An 8,125-nucleotide genomic window follows, 5' to 3' on the forward strand; every position below is an offset into this window, starting at 1 on the left:
TAATTATTCAGTTTAGTTAAATAACCTAAAAGGTCACAGATAATATTCAAGCTAGATCTTGGTTCCCAGAGAGAAGGTCAAGGTACTAGGCATCAGGTATTTATTAGTGCATCTTCACATTTTTCAACACAGAATTCCAGGCAAACATAATTCTGTTTTTAGGAAAATCATGACAGTTAGTGTCTATGTGTCATTTTTAAAAACTCTTTAACGCATAAAATGTGTCTTAGTATGTCTGAGTCATCACTCAGACTTCCCATTCAAGAGGTGCAAAACCATAAACAAAAGAACAAGGGGGAGGTAGAGGAGAATGATCAAGTGAAGAAGACTAATAGGCAGATCAGAACGACAGCAGCAAGTGGCTGGTGAAACACTCACGACCCCAGGGTTCTAGGAAGATTTGACCGCACATTTTGGTACCAATGTTATGGTGAATTTTTCTCCTGTTCTAGAAGGAGAATAACTTCTAATGAATATACCATTCTTAGTATTTGTTTTTATAACTTTATTTTTCTTCGGTGTTGGAGACACTCATATCCTTTATTTGCCTTACTTTTTCTTCAGTCCTTTTCTCTTTTTTCCTTCCTCTTTAAATCTAAACCACAAACATGCCCTGTTCAAACCTGTGCATTTTCAAGAACACAGACACACCCAAGCTGATGAAGAAATCGAGAGACAGGGCTAGGAATGATTTCTTAAGGCTTCACTAGGTGCCTGGTTCTTTCTTCTCTACAGCCGTTTCACTGTCAGACAAGTAAAAGAGGAACCCCAAAATGATGACCTCTTCCCCAGCCTTCTGACAGTCAGACTAGGTGGCAAAGACAGTGATGCACCCCAGAAACCCCCTGGGGTTCTAGGACCATGACAACCCTTCTCCTCCCCCCGGGACTTTCTTTATCCAGAAGAGAACCAGACATTTTAGTCGTGCAACTCAGATTTTACATAGAACTGCTTAAGAGAACAGAAACCGGAAATCAGAAACATGGAGTTTGGAGAAAGAATTCAATAATTGAATTCAGGCTGCTAATTTATCGCTATATACTTGAGAAATTTTTATTTAAATTCTCAAAGCCTCATTTTCCTTATCAGTGAATAGGAATGAAAATATACCATGCTTATATGGGTTGATATGAAGATTCAAAGAGATATGTCTATAAAAGCCTGAGTATACTCCCTGTTCATTTGTACAAAACATATTTATTAAAAACCTAACTGAGCCAATCATGATTGGAGGTGCTTAGGATTTATCACTGGATAAAACAGACAAAACTCCTTCCCCTCGTAGTGCTTATATTCTATTATAGGGAGACAGCAACAAAGGGAGCAAAGGAATAAAATGCACTAAACGTTACATGGAGAGTAAATATATATTATATGCCTAATATATAGACAGCTTTCAGTAAATGTTAACAAAAATAAAGTATAATGCCTCAAATTATTAACACACTTGCTAGGTAAAAATATCAAGTATGTTTTCACATAACCTCATTCTATAGAAGCTTATGTAACAAATACATTAAGCTACATATAAGGAAATATTGCATCTTCTAAACTTTTAAAGAAGTGTTTGAGCCAAAAATCCAAGGTTCAGTAATGTTGAATCGGCTCTTAGATTGACGTCATAAAAAAGAACCACATATGCAATTACACTAAAGCTATTCCCCAAAGTTTATATAACTCTTTGGGGTAAGGCCATTGGGAACCAATCCCTAGCTCTAAGAGACTCCATCACTATTTCTGCTTGAGCCACACACAGATGTGGGCAGCTAACACTGTGTGTGTTGTGCTATATGGAATTCCTTGCTTAGTCTCACAAAGACCTCCCACATTTTCAAGGCATTTAAAGTTTCATCTCATCAGTAAGCATTACCTCGTCTCCATCACCTCAGTAAATGGATGAACGTTGCATCAAACACTGCCCTCATCTTTTGCATGATTTGGAAAAGTCCAGTTTGTAAGCTAATAATAAACAATATATTTTCCACTTAAAAATCAAATTTCATTATATCTATAAGCATGGCTGTGTGAACGCAACCCTATAGAGTCAGAGCAATGTTTATGAAATGAAATGACCCCTAAAAAGCTATGGTTCAAGGCATCATGGGAACATAAGCTGGTCACATATAAACAAGCTGGAAACTTTTGTTTTTAGGAGGCCTCTACAGGAATCACTAAATCTGCTGCTAGATTTCAGCAACTGCATCTGGCAGGCTGTAGCATGCATTGCTTTGCTGTTTGGCTTACTTTCTGGCTGGCAGAGCTCTAAGGAGGATATTAGCAGCCAAACAGGTTTGAGCTGTGAAACTATGAGTTCATGTTAAACATAGAATTTACATAAAATAAACTAAGTCTCAGTAAATAGGATTTATCACTTCTAGGAAGGGAATATGTGTCTTGGTCTTTTTTCCAGTATTAGCCTCCTAAATGTTTATAACTTGATTCTTTTCCCATGTACCATATACCTACTCCTTCTGCCTCATTCCAAGAATACTAAACTTTACAACTTCTTTTGTTAGGCAGGCAATATCTCTGTATTTTTATCTTTAAAACAAATTAGACCTGGGAGGGGCAACACAGCACAGTGATTAAAGTTGGGTATTTAAAGCCAGAATGACTTAAACTGCTTCCTAGGTGTGAGACTTTGAGCAAGTTATTTAAACTCTAAGTCTCGATTTCGCCATCTATAAAATGGGAGAGATGATATTATCTATCTCATATCTCTGTTGAGAGAATTATGAGATAATGTAGAAAGCATTTAGCATACTTCCTGGCACATGGGAGAGATTTAAGAGAGCTTGCTTTCTTTTTGGAGGATTAATTTGTGGGTAATTGCAGAGGGGATCATTGCATGTGGTTTTGAATGTAAGCAGCAGTAGGTATATGTATAATACATATGTATCAAATTGAAAGTAGTTAGGTGGTTTTAACATAAAATGGATATAATTCTGATTGAGGGAGTCATTCTGTTCTTTCCTTCCCAGAGCCCCTTTGAACTTTCTGACCGTATATTATTTTACAGAGGCAATGACTGGAAATTCCCTTTACATCCTACTCAACCCTCAACAATTCTATCTTCTGTTTTGCTTGTGATTTCAGGAAGAGACTTATCTCTGTGCCCAGGAAAACACTTTAATTTGCATCAGTCTTCTAGGGTGTTGACTTTCCAAACAAGGTTTACAAGAAGTCAGCTGGTTAAGAAAAATATCTAAGCCAATGAAACATTGGCTTTAAATTATTTTAGATCATGATCAAAGTAGTCAATCACTAAGAAACTATAAAAGTCATTTGAAATATATGTTCAGGATCCCAGGTACACCTATTTTTATACCAAATTACATACGCTCAACAATGCAATTTATTTTTTAAAAATTCATTAAATATCTGTTTGTTCAAAAATATATTTCTTTATGACTGCAAAGTTATAATGAAACTTAAGGTTACAGAACACTGTAGTTAAAAGGGAGATGATCTCCTTAAGTCTATGTGAATAAGAACTTTTCCTCTTGCAAATGAAAGAAAGCCAGCTCAAACTTGTCTGTAGGGGAGACAAGTGTTTTATTGGATCACAAAACTGAAAAGTATAGCAGTAGATTGACTTCAGATATAGCTGAATCCAGGTACCAAACTCATTGTCATAATGGTCATTCTCTCTCTCTCTCTCTCTCTCTCTCTCTCTCCCCCCACCCAAACCGCATTTGACATCTCTGCTTTCTTTGTTTTGGATTCTGTCTCAAGCAAATTCTCTCCATCTGGTGGCAGAGATGGTCCCTGACTGCTTTATGCCTTCATGATTATTTCAGCTTATGTATTTTGAAAAATACAAAAGGGCTTGCTTTCTCCCAGTTCCATACAGTTTAGAAATACAGACTATTCTTTTTATTTTATTATTTATTTATTTATTTATTTTTTTATTTTTTTGAGACTGAGTCTCACTCTGTCACCAGGCTGGAGTGCAGTGGCCAATCTTGGCTCACTGCAACCTCCGCCTCCCAGGTTCAAGTGATTCTCCTGCCTCAGCCTCCTGAGTAGCTGGAATTACAGGTGTGCACTACCATGCCCAGCTAATTTTTGTATTTTTAGTAGAGATGGGGTTTCACCATGTTGCCCAGGATGGTCTCTATCTCCTGAGCTCGTGATCTGCCCACCTCGGCCTCCAAAAGTGCTGGGATTACAGGCGTGAGCCACCGCGCCCGGCCACAAATACACACTATTCTAATCCTGCATCGTTCATATGCTCAATCCAGGCGAGTCACAGACCATCTCTGTGTCTGGGAATAGGAAGTCCTGCAGTAGGGGAGCTGATGACCACTGACAGTGACTGACAGTCCTTCTGGAATACATTTGGAGAGGGAAAATTCCCCCAAAAAAGAATGCTAGGAAGACAAAAAAGAAGGTGTTTGCTACTGAAATCCTTTTTTTCCTAGATAAGAATATTGAACTATGGCTTAGAGAGAATAAATGACTTGCCCAAGAGTAAACAGCTGCTGATAATCCAGAAGTAAAATTCAAGTTTCATGACACTTTCCATTACATTACATGCTTCCTTATGATAAGGAGGAGAGAATAATACACAACTCCTGAGCAGCTGTATAGCAGAGTGGCTAAATGCACAGCCCAGACACCCTGGTTTTAATCCTGATTCTTACAGCCAGCCAGGTCTGTGTGCTTGGAAAGATAATTTATCCTTCTGTGATTTAGTTTCCTCAGGTGGGAAACAGGGAGAATGGTGTCTGTTTCATTGTGTGGTGAGGAACAAATGAGTTATTAAACATAAAGAATTTAAAACAGTACCTGGAACATAAGTATGTACAAGTGTTTGCTATTATTATGATGAAATGCTTACAGGAAGCAAAGCACTTTGCATACATATTATGCCATGTAATCTTCATGGAAATTTATAAGGTAGGCGTGAACATCCTGACCTGACAGAACATACTGGATCCTTGAGAAATTAAATAACACACTCAAGATTTGACAGCTGAGGTGTAAACTTCTGCCTGACAACAAATCCTGTGTTTTTAACATGATACTAGTAATAAATGTCACAAGATATGTTCAAGGAAAATGCTGTATATGTCTAAAGGAGATAGCTAGCACATCCAACTGAAGTGTTAGGAATCTGATATCAAGAAAGAAGAAACTGACCCAGATTTTGGCAGATTGTATTTAAATAATTTAACTCAACAAATATTCATGTGAGCACCTACCTTGTCAAAATACAGCAGTGGGTTAAACCTGTAACAGTTTGTTAACTTCAAATTTGAGTTGGAAATGAGTAAGTAAGCAATTTAGGCAAAAGGCTCTAGACGGAAAGATACCAAAGGAACAGGGATGTGGTGTTGGAGAAGAGATCTGGAATAGTGGTCAACTTGGACTTGTGGGATGTACTATGCAAACAATTAGGAAGAAAAGGAATTGGAAAATACTGGGTAGTGCTACATTATGGAGGCATCTGGAACACTAAAGAGAGGCTCCGCCCGGGCGTGGTGGCTCATGCTTGTAGTCCCAGCACCTTGGGAGGCCGAAATGGGTGGATCACCTGAGGTCAGGAGTTCAAGACCAGCCTAGCCAACACGGTGAAACCTCGTCTTTACTACAAGTACAAAAATTAGCCAGGCATGGTGGCGCTTGCCTATAGTCCCAGCTATTCGGAAGGCTGAGGCAGGAGAATCGCTTGAATCTGGGAGGCGGAGGTTGCAGTGAGCCAAGGTTATGCCACTACACTCTCCAGCCTGGGCAACAGAGCGAGACTCCATCTCGGTAAAAAAAAAAGAAAGAGCCTCCAATGCATTCAATCCAGAGGATGGTGACAGATTACTGAGAGGGATGGAGGTAGGAGAGGGACAATAATGCAAACTCACACACATACATGCCCCCAGATACATCCTGGAAAACCGCCCCAACCCCAGATTAGAATGACATTAGTTGACCAGCTTATTGAATGATATTTCCGTTTAATAAAAAGAAACAAATTTACTTATGTTAATTTTTGGTAACGTTGCAAGCTTTTCCCAAAACAAATCACTTGAAATCCTATTTCTGTTTCTAGGAAAATTCCTTTTCTTAATTTTTTTCAACTTTGCATTTGGTTCTGTTTGCCTCATGGAAAAGATCATGTTTGAAGTATCACTGAAATATCTACAATACCTACTTACATTGTTATTGTTTTGAGTAAAAAATGAGTAAATGAGGAAGGTTTTACCATACACAGCAGTGCAGAAAAAAAATTGTCAACTTTTAATATATTCTTCTGCAGATTAAAGGTTGCTAGGACTTGCGGATTTGTGAAAAAGAAAACAGATGTTGTCATGGTTCTTCATGACAGTGGTATGGAAATAAATGAGATTTTTGGCTAGAGTATATTTCTTAACTCACAGACTGAATCCCAGAACACTATTATAGCAATGAAGACACACTATGACCACAAGAAGAATTTTTGGCCTACCAAAGTGTGCATTTAAAGATGGGAAATATTCAAGGGATAAGAGTTGTGGAGTATCTAAATTAAATGTTAAACTTAACACATTTAGCCCCTGTCTTCTCATTCAATCAATGGTCAATAGTAATAAGTTAACAATGTGAGTCCAGATGTGAGAATGTAATGCTTCAATGCACTCATTCCTTTAAATTTTTTGCATGTCATTAAAATGTTTAATCCAGAACAATTCCAGCCCACTTTGCAAATGAAGAAATCCAGAGATGGTTGTTTCAGGTCACACAGTTGGTAGGCACCAGGGTCTAAACTAAGGCCCAGGATCTCTGACCCTCCAGGCTCCTGTACAGTTTTATCAGCAAACATTCATCTTTTCACAAGTACTTATATGTTTTCACATATTTAACATTAATACAGAGGCTGAAAGATCTAAATAACTGCTACTCAAGGTAACCTGTCTTTGTTTGTTTCCAGCACTCCAGGAAATAATCAAGAAAGTCTAGCTACGTAAAAATCATCAAATGAATAAACAATGTGCTTAGCAATTCTGACCCCAACTTTTTATCTCATCATCAGGTGCTAACAAACAGTTCTTGGGCCCACATGGATCCTTGGTCCCCACTTTGAGCAACACTGATCTAAATTCTTGTAGAGTTGGCCATGGAAATCCAAGAACACTAAAGATTTTGCATTATCCAGAGAGAAAGGATAACAATACTCAAATAAGCACTATAAATGATGACTTCAAAAGGTTCCATGATGAGGATTGACACTCTTCTTAGCTATGAAATGATTTTTCATTGTGAGTTGAGGAAAAACACATATTCTAAGAATGAGGTTAATCTTCCTTTACCTGGCATGTGTTACTCCTGTTCAACATGAACCTTTTATTCCCTACCAACTCCCCCTCTTCTCCTGAAACCACTACACACCTTACACAGGTTATGTACAGAGAGCCACGGATATGGATCAAGACACAGAGACAGAATGCTTTTGCCTAAGCCAGGCATCCCCTACAACATTAAGGTTGGCTTCAAAAAGGGAAAGTTTTATGTTGAATGAAATGTTGTTCTTGAGAATTTTATTCTCTCAACTCTTGGGAAAGTTCCTGAATAAAAAATACAGACATAGCCAGGTCACTCACCTCTGTAAATTGGCATTAAACAGGGTAGGTAAAGCACAGGAAGCAAAGCTATGTAAGAAAGGAATACTTAGAGCTAATTACAAACAAAATTTATTCTTTGTCTGCCTAATGCCAGAGTATTCTATCAATTCAATTTAAAAGCAAAACTAAACTAACACAACCTAAACACCTTCTTAAATTCTTCCTTTAGAGAGGGTCCAGAAAAGCAACATAGCTTCAAATATATTCTTAATGTATATGTGCCCACCCTGAAAACTGTTTTGTAAATCTATGAAAACTTTGGAGACATATTTTTCAGGGAGTATTTCAGGAATTCTTTAAAAAATATATTTTGATAAGATGTAAAATCAAACAGGTCTTCTCCCAAATGACCCAGAAACTTTTACCCAACTATTGCCCAGTTGTGATTCTATTCATTACTGAGACACAATTATGAAGATTTAATTTTACCTCATTGGGAACATGTACTTTTAGAAGGTAATTAAAAAGCACACAAAGCTTTGGGGCCTAAATTACAGAAGAAACAAGAGCTATGCTACTTAAGGAAA

This window comes from Mandrillus leucophaeus, unplaced genomic scaffold (genome assembly GCF_000951045.1).
Source record: "Mandrillus leucophaeus isolate KB7577 unplaced genomic scaffold, Mleu.le_1.0 Scaffold917, whole genome shotgun sequence".
NCBI classification, from domain to species: Eukaryota; Metazoa; Chordata; class Mammalia; order Primates; family Cercopithecidae; genus Mandrillus; species Mandrillus leucophaeus.